Below are 16,085 nucleotides of genomic sequence, written 5' to 3' on the forward strand. Positions count from 1 at the left end.
GGATTACCAGGTCAGTAGCTTTGCTCTGCCAAACCAGGGCCAACTGATCATAGACTGGTACCTCAGAAACTAAGAATGGGATTCCAGGTAGCCCAGGCTGGTCTAAAGTTCACTATGTAGCTGAGGCTGGCCTTGAACTCTTGATCTTCCTGCCTCTTTGTCCTAAGTGATGGGATTTCAAGGCTGTCCTACCAGCTCCTGTCAGATATTGAACTACTATTTTCAAGCAACATTTTTTTTTATCAGGTTTTGGCATTAAAAAATAATCCTGCCCTCTAAAGCGATATGCCCTCATCTTCAAATTATCTCACCAAGTTTGGATATAATTAGCATAACTTCCCCCTTAAATGCCTGGTCAGATTTTCCCACAGATACATGTGTTGTTATAATTTTCTTTGTTAAAAGGTCTTTGACTCCCAATTCACATTTTTTAGTAAAATTAGGACTATTCAGTTTTCCTACTTCTTTTTTTTTTTGTATGAACCTTGAGTATTTTCCATGGAGTTCAGACATTTCATCAAAGTCGTTGAATTTATGAATATATAATTCTTTTTTAAAAAAAGATTGGGGCAAAGCTGTGGTGGCGCACGCCTTTAATCCCAGCACTTGGGAGGCAGAGGCAAGTGGATCTCTGTGAGTTCAAGGCCAGCCTGCTCTAGAAGAGCTAGTTCCAGGACAGGAACCAAAAGCTACGGAGAAACCCTGTCTCAAAAATAAAAATAATAAAAAATAAATAAAATAAAATAAAACAGAGCAAGGACAAAAGAAGGGAGGAATCCCAGAGCGCCCAGTCCTCCACCCAGACAGACGGGTTCTCTCACAGAACCACACACTAGCTTCCTACACTTCCGCTCTCCCCCCAGCCATGAAAGCTGGGATAAAAAGACAGGAGACTCAGCTCCAGCTGGGTGGCTTTTCTTGTAATGTGTCTCTTCCACCATCCACGCACTTTCCTGAGCCTTTAGGAGCCCTCAGATCACTGCCCTTTCTGTTTTTCTAGAGTGTTAGTTGCATCCGGGGACGGAGGGGCTGCTGTGTGCTGGCTCCATCCTAGACACTCTGTAAGTCACTCTGTTGATGCCTTCCCATTCTTGTCTAATTCACACCCACTCAACTCCCGTGACCTTCGGGACCTCCGGAACGTTGTTCCTGACCACTCCCACCTCCGTTGGCTACAACACACTCTCTCTCTCTGTCTCCCTACCAGCCAGCAGCTGAGCAAGGAGTAAGTCCTCAAGTCCTAACTCCCCGACTCTCCAAGGTGAAGACCGAAGCGTGGACGATTGCTTCTACTCTATACCTGAGTCTACAGCAAAGAGACAGAACATTTGAAAACAGTAATCATAAGACTGCAGAGACTCGTGGATGCTGGAGAGGGAGGTGGAGATCCCTAGGTCTTTGGGTTCAGACACGGCTGAAACAAACAAACCCGCAGGCCTCTGCTAGGCGGACCAGGAATGATATCACCAGAACTTGAGATGATTCAAGTTCTGTTTCACATGACACCATGTCCACAGAAAAGGTATTTTTACAATGGGAAGTGACATTTGGAGAAAAATGATAAGTTTTGAGTTTGCTATGCCATTTTAATTGCAGAAAGAACAATGCTGTCATAGTCCAGCTCCTGGTATTATTCAAGAAGGATGAATTCCTATCAATATTCTCAGGGCAAACCATTAACGTTCGTTCGCACTAATGAAGAATCCATCTTTTTCTCTTAATAGGTTGACTTTGTTCCAAAGTTCGAGGACTTTACCCTGCATGAGTTACTTGCTGTCTTACTTGCCTCCAGTGAGCTCCCTGCACCCACAGCCCCTGCTTTGCCTGCCATCCGCATCACACCGTTGCTGGCTCTGTCAGCTTCCAAAGCACCTCGGTCTACAGGGACACCGAGGACAGACCCCTGAGCGGCAGAAAGTGGGGTGCTGCTCTTAGGGGATCTGTACCCCGGCCTCCAAGGGGAGCTATCGAGAAGAGAGTCTGCTGAGGACCCAGCGTGAGAGGGACTGGCTGGAGCAGGCGGCCGCCAGGCTGTGGAGATGGTACTACCAGACGGTATTCCTGGGTTTTAGAGAGGGACTGAGGAAGCCTGTCCTTTGGACACAGACCTCGTCACCTACATGAGGATCCGTGAATGGCTTCCCTCCCCTGCACTCTCTTCTTGCCCTGAGACAAGGCTCTTCTTTCTCACCTTCCTGAACTTCTTTTGCTCCTTCCCGAGCATTTTAAAAACAGAGGCTTATTTTTCTTTTCTTTTTAGAGAGGAATATCACAGATTCCAGTCTGGCTTCAAACTCACGCTGTAGCCAAGGAAGACCTTGAACTTCTGATCCTCTCGTTTCTACCTCCTAAGTGCTTAGATTATAGGCATGTACCACCCCGTGTCTGGTCTGTGTCGGACAGGGGTTGAACCCAGGGCTTTGTGTGCTAGGCAAGCACTCTCGCAACTGAGCCACACCCACAACAGCCTCCTCCTCCTCCTGCTTGTTTTTTTTTTTTTTTTTTTTTTTTTTTTTGTGGAGGAATATGCCATGTCAGTCAGGTTGGCACCAAACTCACTATGTAGTCAAGGCTGGCCTTGAATTCATCCTCTTGCCTTCATTTCCCAAGAGCTGGCATTAATATAATATATTAATTAGTAAATAGATCACCATGTTCCACTTAGTTTTATAGCAATTTCGGATGCACACAAAAACAGAAAACACAGAGTTCCTAAACGCCCTTGAGCCCACACACTCTCCCCCACAATCAGCATCCGCACCAGGGCAGGGCGTCTCTGACAGACAACACGGACCACACTCTCCCCACAATCCGCATCCACACCAGGGCAGGGCATCTCTGACAGACAACCAACACGGACAAGTTTACAGCAAGGCTCTCTCTTGGCGTGAGTGTCCTGTAGGCCTGTCTCTGCAGACGTGTAACCTATCCATCTGAATGGCATCCTACAGAATAGACTCTTGGCCTTAGACATTCTCTGCACACTGTCTATCCACCTGTCCCTTCCCCTGGCAATTATTAATCTTAAAAAGTATTTATTTATCACTGTGTGTGCAATGTGTGTAATTGGCATGCGTGTGTCATAGCACACGGGGAGGTCAGAGGACAACTGTGAAGCCGGTCCCCTCCTTTCACCTTTACATGGCTTCTGGGGACAGAACTCAGGCTTAGCAGTAAACACCGCTACCCACTGAGGTATCATGTTGGCCCCAGGTGTTGACAGTTTTCCTGCCCCCATAGTTTTGTCTTTCCTGAAATGTCCTCTATCTGAGATCGCAGTCTGCAGCTTTGTCAAGACTGGCTTCTTTCACTCGGCGTCTCTCATTTCAGGATCCCCCGACTTCTCAGGCCTGATGCATGCAAAGCGAACACCCACAGCAGCCCCAGCTCCGGTAGTTCCTGCACCTAGGGTTCCCACCTAAGCAAATGCAACTCAACATCCACAGCAAGAGGAGACTTAGGTTTAGCCAACCAGAAACCGACAACTAACCCTCCTAACGAGGACTTTCCGCACGAGCCAATCCAATGCAGCTCATCTTGCATCGGCACACATCTTATTCAGGTCCCCTCCCTGCACCTCTCCTGCCAGAGGAGACCTGGCCTGAATTGCTTATGGTCTGTTACTACTTAACTCCCAAGTCTGTCACTGCCCAAATCCAGTCATCATCCTCATCTGCAGGAAGTACATTTCCAGACTGCCCGCCCAACCCGGTGAATGACTGAACCCATCAATCATATATGCTATGGGTTTTCCTATGCATATACACCTATGAACCACAAATACTTCGACAATTTGGTAATCAAGATGGTTACTAAGTAACTAACAGGTACCATATCCAGCACGGACACGTTGCACAAGCTGATGCACGTCACGGGTAGGACAGGCAAGGTGGAGATAGGTTCAGTCTACATGTATGCCTCCTGGGGCTCGCCCTGCCCACTGTGGCTGCAGAATGACTCGGAGGCTGTGCTAGGCAGATGGAATAAATGGGTTGCTGGGTCTAGAGATTCAGCTCGAACACTTGGAAAAGGTATTTTTCAGATGGGAAAGTACACGAGGGGCCATACTTGCTACAGAATCTCCTTCTATTTTCAATTACTTGTGTGACTCCACCAAGCTTCCATCTTTCTGCATTTTCCTTGTTGTTCTCTTGCCCCAAGATGTTGATAATCAAACAAAATGCTATCCGTGGGGACAAAACCAACGACACAAACTGGCAAACTCATGGTCTGGCAGAGGCCGTCACATGACTCCCTCCTCCTTTCGAGACCGGAGATCAAGCTAACAGCTTGATCCTGAAAGAAAAGACCCAGGAGTCCAGTTTTCATTCTGTATTCAAAGGATGCATCACACCAAGCGACTCCTCACAGTCACTGCCTCAAGAGAGCGAGGAGGCACGGGCGCGGACGGCTGCCACCCACCGACGCACCGCTATGAGTCACCTGTTACACACGTTACAAAGAGCTCTCTGCGGCGGTTTGCTTTGCAGACAAGACTCATTTATGTCGCTCAAGTACTCTAAGCATGGGAAAGAATATTTTAGCAGAAGTGGAGAATAAATGGGACACACGAAACAAGTCTGGAAATGGCCTAGATATTTTCCAGGAAAGAAGATGCGCAAGCCGACCCGGCCACGTCTCCAAGGTGCTGACAGCCCAGCGTAGATCAGAAAACAACGCAGATTGGCTCATGGTGACCCGTCCCTGAGTACAGGTGCAGCAGACGGGGTTAGGCTGGGTCAGAGGCCAGCAGGGACAAATTCCATCCCCTCCCAGATGACAGCATCTGACCGCTATGCCAGGGCCCTGTGGTTGAGTGTCTTCCTGAAAGGGTAACACTCCACCTTCCCAGATGATGGATGTGCAGATGTTGCTGCGCTGGGCAACCAGGCAGGTAGCTTTCCTTCTTTCTACCAAGATGTGTTAGTATATCGTTTCAGTGACACCATCCCTGACAGAACATCTTAAGGAGAGGAATTATTTCTTCTAGCTCAGTTTCCCAGGGCTCTATTCCATCCTAAGTGGGCAGGAGGCAGAAAGAGGTGACACAAGGAGAGGGCCAGGATGAGACAGAGGCCCTAAGTGACATACTCCAAGTACTCCCGGATGAGACAGAGGCCCTAAGTGACATACTCCAAGTACTCCAGGATGAGACAGAGGCCCTAAGTGACATACTCCAAGTACTCCAGGATGAGACAGAGGCCCTAAGTGACATACTCCAAGTACTCCAGGATGAGACAGAGGCCCTAAGTGACATACTCCAAGTAGTCCTGCCCCCAGTAACGCTCTTACTTAACCCATGAAGGAACATTACTACACCGGAGCCCCCACAGTGTAACTGCCTCCAGAAACACCCCCAGACACCACAGGCTTGGGGTAACGGGGTTTTAGCCACGGACTGAAACCTCTGAAATTCAGAGCCAAGTAAACCCTTCCTTTCGCTCATGGCAGGATTTATCACAGAGAGAAAACCAACACAGAGGTGCTTCCATGGGTCCCCACGGCATGAAGAGGTCTATTTCAGAGTAAGAAAGAGCTCTCTCCCATGGGATATGTGCCACAAGAACCTGGCCTCTTCTCCAGCCCACCATACCCTCGCTGGCCACCCATCCTTTGTTCCATTTTTCTTGTATGCACTAGTATATCCCAAGAAGCTCATTTATTGTTTAAATGACTTTTGCGTTTTTTTTTTAAAAGTGACTTATTTTTATTTTTATATGTATTGGTGTTTAGCCTGCTGGCAGGTCTGTGGGATCCCCTAGAAATGGAGTTATAGACTCCATTGTGAGCTGCCACGTGGGTGCTAAGAATTGAACCCGGGTCCTCTGGAAGAGCAGCCAGTGCTCTTAACTGCTGAGTCATCTCTCCAGCCCTGACTTTTGAGTTTCTTGCTTCTGATTGGTGGTGAGAAGACTACATAAACAGGGAGTTAGGTGTAAGGAAACCAAGAACACCGGCAGCTGTGTCTTAGTAGCCAGCTGTGTCCCATTATGGTTAGAGCACCTGCCTATGGGTCAACATCCCGGAGGCTGAAGATCTTCTCCCCTGCGTGTCAGAAACAAAGACAGCAGGGCATTTTCCCAGTTCCCATGTGTATACTAACAAGAGACCTTAGCTTCATTACACAATCATTTGCACAGCGGTTTTCACACCTTTGAGAGCTTGTCTGGAGGTTCTAGCAGGGGAGTGCAGCTACCTTTGACCAGGGACAGTTCTCCTCTATGGCGGAAGGTCGTCCTCCTACACTGGGAAAGGCTGTCCTCGTCACCTACCAAGTGTATAGCTTCAGGAGGGAGGCAGGGACACCCACCTAGCCAGCCAGATCAGCCAAATCAACCCCAGTGATTAATAGTGACAGATGTCACAGCCAGAACTCCTTTACACCTCTGACTCCCCTGATGGGCTTTTCAAGAAGATCATGGGAAGAACTAGCCTACAAAATCGTCACTCCTCCACGGTTTGGGAGTATGCAAATGCACACAGACCTCTCTAAAAGTCTACCACACCAGGACCCAGTGGGCAGCTTCCACCCGTCAGGGTCGGCCTCCACTCGCCTGGGGTAGCCTGCTCTACACTTTCTTTGAAGTGTATTATGAATTTGATTTGCTAAAAACACACTTCTGCTCAAAGGATCTGGATTTTCTCTGATGAATCATTTCCTTTGCGAGATCTCTGCCCCTACTGCTTGAGAATAACCCTCTCTGAAGCGCATATCCGGAGGGCAGGAGCTCTGTGCTTCCTTCTCCTGCCCACGGTCTGTTCCCTGCGGTATCTCCTGGGCTGAGAAAACACAGCGAGAAATCCCAACTGAGCTGCACAGAATGAGGAGTGGGGGGGGGGAGGAGGGGGACAGATCTAAGAGCATCAGCAGCCACAGGTGTACTCCCCAGGGCAGGAGAACGGTGAACCCTAGGAACCCTAGGAACTCCTAGGGCATAGCCGAGTGGAGACTGCGCACGCTCGCTGGGGTGTGCATTGAGGGTATGCAGAAAGGACTGGCCTAAAAGAGACACAAAAGACACTAGGTAGGAAGGGGAGCAAGGAGTGATGTGCGGCATTGCTACAGGGGAGGTCGTGGTGGGAGGGAGGCCTCCAGAAGATGCCAGTATCCCCACTTCAGGTAAAACTCAACTGAAGAGGAAGTATGTTCACAAACCTACGCCTTCCCCTGCCCCTGGAAGAGTTCAGAGGACGTCATCTTTCCTTTGTTTCTTCTCTTGGGGTCAGTTAAGGGATGGGATGCCGCACCCACAGCTCACTGGCACCCTTCTCAGCCAAGCTCTGCCTCCACCACAGGCCGGGAGGGTCAGAGAGCTGGTCACTCTCTACTGAGCAACGTTCTTGCCCTCAAGGGGCACCAAACATGCTTATAGGACTTGGCTCTATTGCTTGGCCGCAGGCTGCCCCTTTAGACAGATGCTATGGGTATAGCAGTGGATACACACCCAACGGCTGGGGCGAGTGAGCTGGGTACAGAGAGGAGAGAACTTCCCTAATGCAGTTGAACAGAACTGAATGGTACCAACTTATTTTCCCTTCACATGCCACAGGTTATGGGCCACAGAAAGGGCATGCTGGAAGCTCTCAGCCACCAATGACCCGCAGGCAGGCCAAGGCAGGACAAATAGCTTCTCAGTTGGGTCGGAGAGACCCTATAGTGGACACAAAGACTGGGCATGTCCAACTGTCCACAAGTAAGAAAGCGATATGCAAGGCCCAGATGGCCAGTGCATGAGGGTCCTGGGCTACCAGAAGCCCCCAGCAGTAGTGGGCAGAAGAGATACACAACTCTTTCTTAGGGGTGTACCGGTCACTTTGGGGGCATGAGCCTCACGCAGAGTGGTCCATGCTGTGGTACTATAAAGGGACTGGCGAAGCCTGTGTCCACATTGCGTCTGCCTCCAAGAGCCTGACCCTTGTAGAGACAGACCCTACACAGCAAATCCCCCCTGTGAATTCTGTCCTAGCCTTCGCGGAGCTGCTGGTAACAGCTGGTTCACTGTCAACCCCAGCTTTGTGTCCTTTGCGGATCCGTCATTCTTTCCAGTTTTCTAAGCCTGATTCTCCTGTTTGGACATCCTATTTGGACAGCCTGGAGGGGTTGAAGAAATGGATTTGAAGCTGTGCCTCAGACACAACACCAGGAGGGAAGGAGAGGAGCGCAAAAGCCGTCAGGGACAGTTAAAAAGCTCATGGGCACTGAATGCCCATGTGTTGGGGAGATGCAGTTCCTCAGACTTCAAGTGACAATGAAAGCGTTTCTCCTATCCCTAGGGACCTCTTCAGTGTACATCTCCAAAGGAGAGCTGACCCAGCCCCTTAGGAAGAACTCTGAGGAGAAAGGACATGTGCTCGCCTTTGGAAAGAGCCGCATCTGGCCTCAGGCACTCACCCTTCTCTCCCATGTCGCGTTCACTTTCATCTCCACACACGTCTCTCCCTTGCTGAAGTCCCCACCACCCACAAGCGCACTGCCGGGACACTTCCCAATTATCAGGATGCTTTGCAAAACCCCAACCCTCTCATTGCCACAGGAGGATCAACAGAGGCCACCCTCATCACCTGTGCAGCCCACGCCCCCGTAAGCACTGCTTCCCAGCCCCGGGCCTGCTCATCAGGACTCCGGCCACCCTATCTGCCCCCAAGAGGCTCAGCCTTTGTAGATCTGCCTGTAGACATCCCAAGACCTCAAGGCCACAGGATGTACAGTGTCCCCATTACTACTTCTGTGTCCTCACTGCTGGGGGCAGCGAGGCAAGCAGCACCACTTCCGCACAGGCCCCTCCGCCAGGGACGGGCAGCGAGGCTGCCACCGCGGCTCCACAGCTCGGAGCACCGATCTCTTTACAAGTGTTCTGATTTCCCTGCATGAATCCTTCAGCAGGTTTTCTTGCCTCTGTCCTGTTCCCCGTGTGGAAGTCTCCTTTGTGTTTTCCCCTCTGGATTCTTATTCTTAGTTTCTTAGGCAGCCATTTAAAACCTTCTCATAGCAGGGTCCTCTGCTTGTTCCCCTGCCTCCCTACTTTGGCTCTTACATGGTTTCTCTGACTGTCAGTGGAAATGTATTCACTATCCAGTCTTGATGATTTTGTAGAATTCAAGAAGTTTCAGTTTTTGGTTTAAGGAAACTGAATGAATAACTGGGACCTGAATACTAAAAGTCTCAATGATAGAATTTGCTGGAAAGAAAAAAAGAAGAAATCAGCAAGATTGGATAGGAGAATGTAGATTTAAAAAAAAAAATCAGACATTGCTTCCAATCCGTCCCTAAAGCAACTTCTAATATACCACACCCTCCCCTTGTCAAACAGAATAAAGTGAGACACACTAAGGAGGAGACCGTGGGATAAGGCAGTGAGCAGACGCAGACTTTGGCCAACCATTTGGCTGTCTTCCCCCTAGGTGCGGGTGTGCACGGTGTGAGTGTGCTGTGGGTGGGTGGATGCTCACAGCCACTTGGTCCCAGGTGTCCTGTGCTCCTGAGACAGGACAAAGGCAAGGGCCCTGTACCCAGCTGATGTTCCACAATGTTCAAGAGCATTTGAGATTTGGAAGCTCTGGGGACGGCCATTCTTAAACACTATGAAACGAATGGGGGAAAGCTCCCTTACAGATCACCATGAAAAAGGTAAAGGCAGCTGGCCAAACAGGCACGGGTTGGTGGGGATGGCCCTTCCTTCCCAGAGCAGTTTCCTGTGCAAGAGTCTCCATTGCTTCCTCCCTAGGCTTCATAAGGATTGGGGCGGGAGGGTTTGCATGGTCTGCCTCAGGGTCCCTTGGATGCCAGTGCACCCCCAGTAGGCCCTGCACTCTCAGTAAGGCCCCTCAGCAGGCCTGAGAAATCCACCAACCCCAAGTTCAGCTTACAAGCAGCCTGCTTTGTTTCTCAGGACTGAAAGCTCCAGGTGCCTCCCACAGTGGTCTCTCCCAGGTGACAGAACCACAGGAGGAAGCAGCTGCCTTCCTCCTCGCAAGCCAACACGAGGAAAAAGGCCGGGGTGCTCCAGGAATGAAGACCTAGCTAGCTTGCGCACAGCCCGGGTGCCTTGCCGCAGCCGTGGGGGCCATCACACCTCGCTGTGGAGGCAGGAGTGACGCCTTTTCACTGGCACCCCGACACAGCCTCGCAAGCTTGTTCTGGTTGAGACTAGCCAGCCTGCTGCCAGCCTTTTACAGCCCCGGGAACTGTGGGACCAGACAGGATTTATCTATCACTCGATCAAACTTTGCACATTTGGAGGTAGCCTCGCATCTTAGCTCAAAATACACGACAAGAAGCAGATTCGTCTAAACGAAGGCGTCTTTTGCAGCCATAACTGGCATCTCGCCTCATTATTTCCCAGGAGACTAAAAATTAAAGCAAAGCTTGCTCTCCTAAGGCTATGGCCCCGCGAGCTCAGCTTCGCGTTTCAGCACCAGCTTCGGGGACAGTCGCCATCAGGAGGGAGGGCACAAATTGGCCCGAGTCACCCTCTACCCGAGGTAGGTGTCCTGGCGTCAGGAAAGCAAAGGGCTTCTGCGAACCCCCGCCAAAAACACTGCTTCAAACAAAATGACGAGTGGTCACGCCATCTATCCTATATGGTCCTCTGCACTGGGGACGTCCCTTGTCCAGAGGACAGCAATTACTCTATGCCCTGAGGATGCAGGAGGGTCCTCTAGGAGGCTCGGCCCACCGCGACCCCGGGGATTCGGCTGTGACCCCCCGCGGTGGTGCACCTTTCGGGCCCCCGCCACACGGAACCACAGGTCCTTGTGTCGCGTGTCGCGGCACCTCCAGGGAAGACCCAGGAGCCAGAATGTCTCTCTAGTTCCGAGACTTTGGATTTCGGCCCGGCTCTCACAGAGCTGGAGGGGCCTGGGCCGAGGTTCTCCGACGAGGCGCCGCGCCCTCCCGAGGGCTCGGACGCCACTTACCGCAGCTAGCGCGCAGCCGGTGCCGCTCAGACGCGGGCTGAGTCCCCGGCGCGGCGCTCGAGGGGGGCGGCCAGGCCAATTGGCATCGCGCGCCTCGGGCTAGGTGCAAACGCGTCCCGCGTGGCCGCCCGCGGGGTCCCCGGGCCACAGAAGATTGTGCGCTTCTGGGGAGGAAGGGGGCGCGGCGCGGCGCCCAAGTCACAGCAAAGCCACCCGCTCGCGGGGCTTCCGGGTCTGTGCAGCGGGCCCAGGGGGTGCAAGGCGGTGACCCCCAACCCTAGCCTGCTGCGCCACAGTGGCCGCACCCACTCTCGCGCACCCACTCCGCAGCAGGTCTCCTCCCGCGCCGGGAGGGGCCGGGAAATCCCGCCCGCCGCCGCCGACGTCACTGGTGCGTCACTGGGGCTCCCGCGCCGGGCTCCGCGCCCCCTAGCCCCTTGCCCCCCCCCCCCCCCCGAGACCCGCCCTCCCGGGGCGCGCGCATCCGGAAGAGTTCATGGCTCCGGGGCAGATACCCGCGTGTAGAGTGGGGACGGCCAGCTCAGGATACTTCACCTGGGGACACTCGGGGAGCCTCACGCCGAGGAAGGTGGGCGCTGCGAGCGCAGAAGCCGAACACCTGGAAATGCGCACCGTCCTTAAGCCGACGTCGCTAAGCAACGTGGGCAAGACCGCCACGCGACGGGGCTGGGCAGAGCAGCTGCCTCCCAGCCAGCCACTGGAGTGCAAGTGGACAGCAGGGCGCTGCTGGCTGCCGCGGGGAATCCTGGCGGCTCCCAGCGGTGAGACGGTCGTGGCTGGCCAGGCCTCGTCCTAATGGAATTGTGTCTTGTGATTCTCATTGTAAACCGATGAATTACCATACTCCTCTTCCTTGAGGGAGAAGCGACTTCAGTCACGTCCCTTTTCCAACTCTCATAAAATGACACAAAGCCCTCTGAAGACAGAAGCCCGGAAAACATTTCGAGCAGAGTTACTAAGATGCAAACAGAAGGAGGCCGTGTTACTTCTGTCTATAAACACCTTTGACAGGGAGATTTCTTGAAAATCTTCCTCCCATCCACCTTCAGCGACCATTTCCTGTGAGTGACACTGGACAGGGTACCTCAGATTTTCACAGATCTAGCTCACGTTTCCCACTGTAGGCAGGGCAAAGGTGCACCTTGGCGACGTGGAGCTGCCCCATGAGGCCAGAAAGGCCCGCTGGGGCAGAAAATCACTCCGATAGTCTTTATAGCTCTGAGGAGTCCCCTTGGGTCCCAGAATTAAACTATGACGCAATGATTTAGCCAGCAATGCTCACAGCACAGAGGCTGTTCGAGTGAGAAAGACCAGAGATACTGCAGTTGGAAATTCCAGCAGCACAAAACTGTGTTCACTATTGCACTCTCGGATCCAGCGTCTCTCCTGCAATCCTTGGCTGAGTAGCACACTCTTCCCCCAAACCGCTGCATCAAAGCTGAGCTTAGGTTTCCTTTTATGAGCATCCTAAGGCTTTTGGTGCCTGCTGTTCAGTTGTAAGGGCTGTCAATAGATAAACTCTCTGGTTGGCTGGACAGTTGCTGGGACACCCTGGTCTCTCCCAGGCCCTATTTTGTCTTACACACATACAGACCAATGTTTAGCCTCTAGGGCTCTGGAGGGCAAGTTTTCTTCCTTTGGGCCACCTCTAACAAAGATCTCACCCCCTTCCAGAAGCAGCCATTCTGGGGGACCAAACCTGTAACACGTGGGCCTCTGCGGGACATGAAACACCCTAAGTATAGCATGATCAAGGACAGAGAGAACAGAATACTAACTGTAAAGTGTTGTGTGCAGAGGGTATAGCAGTAGCAGACTCACACTTCTTTGTACAGCTGCTTCTGGTACAGCAGGCAACAAGTGAACTTTTAGTTTCAAAAAGAGATCCAAGTAGGAATTTTTCAGTAGATTTAAATGTAGCCGTGCTGACCTCTGAGAGGATGGATGTGTTCAACTCTGCCATTCTCAACCCTACCAGTGGCTTTAGTCAGTGTTTGCTTTTACTTTTTAAACCCTGGCAACAGAAGAAACTAAGTTATTCACTCATTATGAAAACTATAGAGTAGATTTTACTAAAATCTTAGAAAACACTATTTTTAAAAACTTTGAATTGGATTTTCAGGTTTTTGAAAACAGTTTGAACGAGATCAAAATTTGAGTTGGAAAACGCTTCTTGTGATGAGCCAACAGAAGCTTGGGTGAGGCCAGCTTATTTCTCATGAAGGATGAGCCAAACTTGCCACAGGATCATCTCTGAAAAACTCATCTCTCGTGGGCTCTGCTCCTGAGAGGAGAAGCTCTCAGGGCTGCCATAGAAATGCTGAGCCAACCCGTCTTCAGAGGATGCACCCACGTCCCAGAATTTCCCTCCAGCAGCAGCAGGATAGGCCTTTTTTGCCCGTGTCTTGTAATGCATAGTGCATTTGAGTGTGTATTGCATTTTAGCAACCAGAGCTGCCCGCTGGATTTCTAAGTGTCTTGATTTTGCAATGTATAAAGTGTTGCCCTGATTAGTGGAGTTCTCAGAAAAAAAAATGGCAAAGGGGTCCAAAATATGAGATACATTTGGGAACAAATTGAATAATTTTGTCACCTATGTGGGGACCAAACCCCACTGGTCAGTTAAAGGGTAATCAGCAATGAAAGGGGGGATCCTGAGAAAGATAACCCAACAGAAAGTAAAAAGATGGTATTCTTTAGTCTCTACTTCAATTTCCCAACACGGTAGCTCTTCTTTGTCAATTTGGGGCATTAGCAAGTTATCCAAAATAGTGGGAACTAGATAGCCGGGAAAGGACTCCAGTGGGCCTCCCCTTTCTGCACGCTTAGATATCCAAACAGGCAGGCAGAGGGAGGACGCGGGTTGGCAAGCTTGCACTGATAAAGCGCTGCTGCTGACTTCCCGGGGACAGAAAAAACGCTAACCAGATTGAAAAGCTGCGAAGCAGCACAGATGCAGGCATAGGAGCAGCAGTTGTCACCGCAGGCACCTGCTGCTCTGCAGCCCTCCCCACTGCAAAGGCTGGAAGATGGGTGGATGCTCATCCCACATGCCTGGCCTGGACCTGCTGCTGGCATTCCTGTCAAGGTGGAACACTTCGATGCCTGTCTTCACACAGATGTCTATCCATCCACTAGGTGGTAACATCACTATCTGTCTTTAGAGAGGCTTTCTGCCTCCACATAGTGGTGCATGCATGTTATCCCAGAGCTCAGAGGACTGTAAGTGTCAGGCTAGCCTGGTGGACACAAACCCTGCTTTACAAAACAAGGGCTGGGAATGTAGCTCAGTGGCAGAAGGCTTTCTAAAGTGTTCCTGCCATTCTCAGAGCACCTCAGTTCCCCCTCCCCAGCACTTACCATGCATTGTAACTTGCACACAGGCTGAGTGCTACCTGCTGCACTTCCAGTGGCTTCTCACCAGCCTGTAAGGCCCGTGAGGCAAGAACAGCTGGATTGTATGTATATCATATCTGCAGCTCTATTCTCAGTCAGGCCTGCCACAAGAAGGGACAGAAGACACTCTGCTATCTAAAATGAGAGGCTGATCTTGGGACTGAGTTCATTTAAGGACAGGAAAAGTTGAAATATAGAACAAAAACTAAAATTAAGAAATGAGAGATGCCTAGTGGTAGAAATTTATAGGGGAACCAAGGAGAACAGATGGGGTTTCTTAAAAAGCCACCGTTGTGTGAACTTTCCTGAGAAGACAGGAACAAATATCTCACCTCGGATAGGACCTCAGAGACAGAAACAAATGAGTTCATTCAAGTGTAGCTTGGTGAAGCAATGTGTCTAATTAGGGTTACTTACAGAAGCATGGGTATCACTGAAGGAAGAATCTCCAACTCTTAAGTTGCGGCGAACTCCCTGACCAGCAGGAAAGAACAGCCACCAGACGAGGATTCTTCTCAAATCACGCTTTATTGGAGCCTCTTGGTTGAAGGGAGAGCAGAAAGCAAGGGGCCCCGAGCTCTGAGCTGTAGCTGCTTATATAGGGAGTCTGCCTAGCAACCTTTGATACTTTGATACTTTAACTGCTTTTCTGGAGACCCACCGGCAGGAAAGAAAGCAGGGGAACATCCCTGTCAATTACAGACCACAAGGAAGTTCCCCTGCCGGTCAGGGGAAGTGTGGGCAGCTAGATCACAACAACTCATCCTGTTTTCTGGTGGAAGAACTGCAACCTTTATTATGGTATCAAGCGAGGCCGGGGCCAAATGCCATCTTGTAATGGCAGCCACTCAAATCGGCTCCCAGCATTAAGTGTCATCAGGAAGGGGCATGACCTTGTGAGCCTCTCAGAGCAACCATTAACTGTATACATTCTCTGGCGAGACCCTTCCCCAGAAACTGTTACGGTCAACACACCTAAGGGAGTCTGGGAGCCTGTTAACTGCTAGGGCAGTGGGGCTTTGTGACCAGCCCACCCCAAGCGACCATTATCTGCCTATAAATCCTCAGGGAAGAGGTGGCATGTGAATCACTTTCTTCTAGTAACCATTAGCTCTCTAAAAATCCTACGGTAGGGAGGTGCCTGTGGGCTTCTCCTTGCCCGTGACAGGAAGTTAATGGGCCCCTCTTGTGCAGGTCTCCCCGAGGGTAATCACAATGGCTTAGAGTTCAAAACCACAAAAGACATGACAGGCCCAGAGAGCAGCATTCACGACACCCCACCCTCTCCTCCAGTTCCTACATCATGTTCATCCCCTTCCGCAATGTTCCGAGACTTACACACAATATAGCTGCCTCACCTGGGGCCAAGCATCCAAGTCACTTATTCTCAGGACTTGGGCCAGTCACAAGACTCTGTGGTCATCCCTGCCCACTGTAAGAGGTTTCTCGGACCAAAGGTGACAACCCCCGTAATTTATGGGCATAAAAATAAATATTCGTAAGGCAATCTGAAAGGCACTATGCAAATTAGTCAGTAGGGAGAAAGCTTCCAACTCAGTTCCAGCTTGGTTTCCTTTTTACATTCTGCATTGCAGGTAGCGTCTTCAACAGTATGGCCTTACCGTCCAGGCTTGGTGGGCAGTCAACAGCAGTGGCAATGGCCTGTACTATTTAGGGGTTATAGGTCTCATTGGCCAAAAATTAATACGGAAGAATCCTATTCCTACCACTGTAATGTGTGTTCAATTGCT

General features: G+C 50.9%; 1 protein-coding gene across 2 annotated transcripts in view; it reads right to left on the minus strand.

Moving 5' to 3' along the window:
• The window catches only part of Gng4 (G protein subunit gamma 4), a 42,594-nt gene extending 30,907 nt beyond the window's left edge, over positions 1-11,687 (minus strand). Inside the window, exon 1 of one of the 2 annotated variants that reach the window (XM_050142461.1) lies at positions 11,473-11,687. The gene's annotated coding sequence lies outside the window, so the exon portion shown is untranslated. Of the gene's footprint in view, positions 1-10,917; positions 11,266-11,472 lie in introns of those variants that run through there. The other variant, XM_050142460.1, reaches the window with a different exon arrangement.
• Between the last annotated feature and the right edge of the window lie 4,398 nt (positions 11,688-16,085).

Source organism: Alexandromys fortis, unplaced genomic scaffold (assembly GCF_014885135.2).
Source record: "Alexandromys fortis isolate MF-2015 unplaced genomic scaffold, M_Fortis_MF-2015_v1.1 scaffold_5, whole genome shotgun sequence".
NCBI lineage: Eukaryota > Metazoa > Chordata > Mammalia > Rodentia > Cricetidae > Alexandromys > Alexandromys fortis.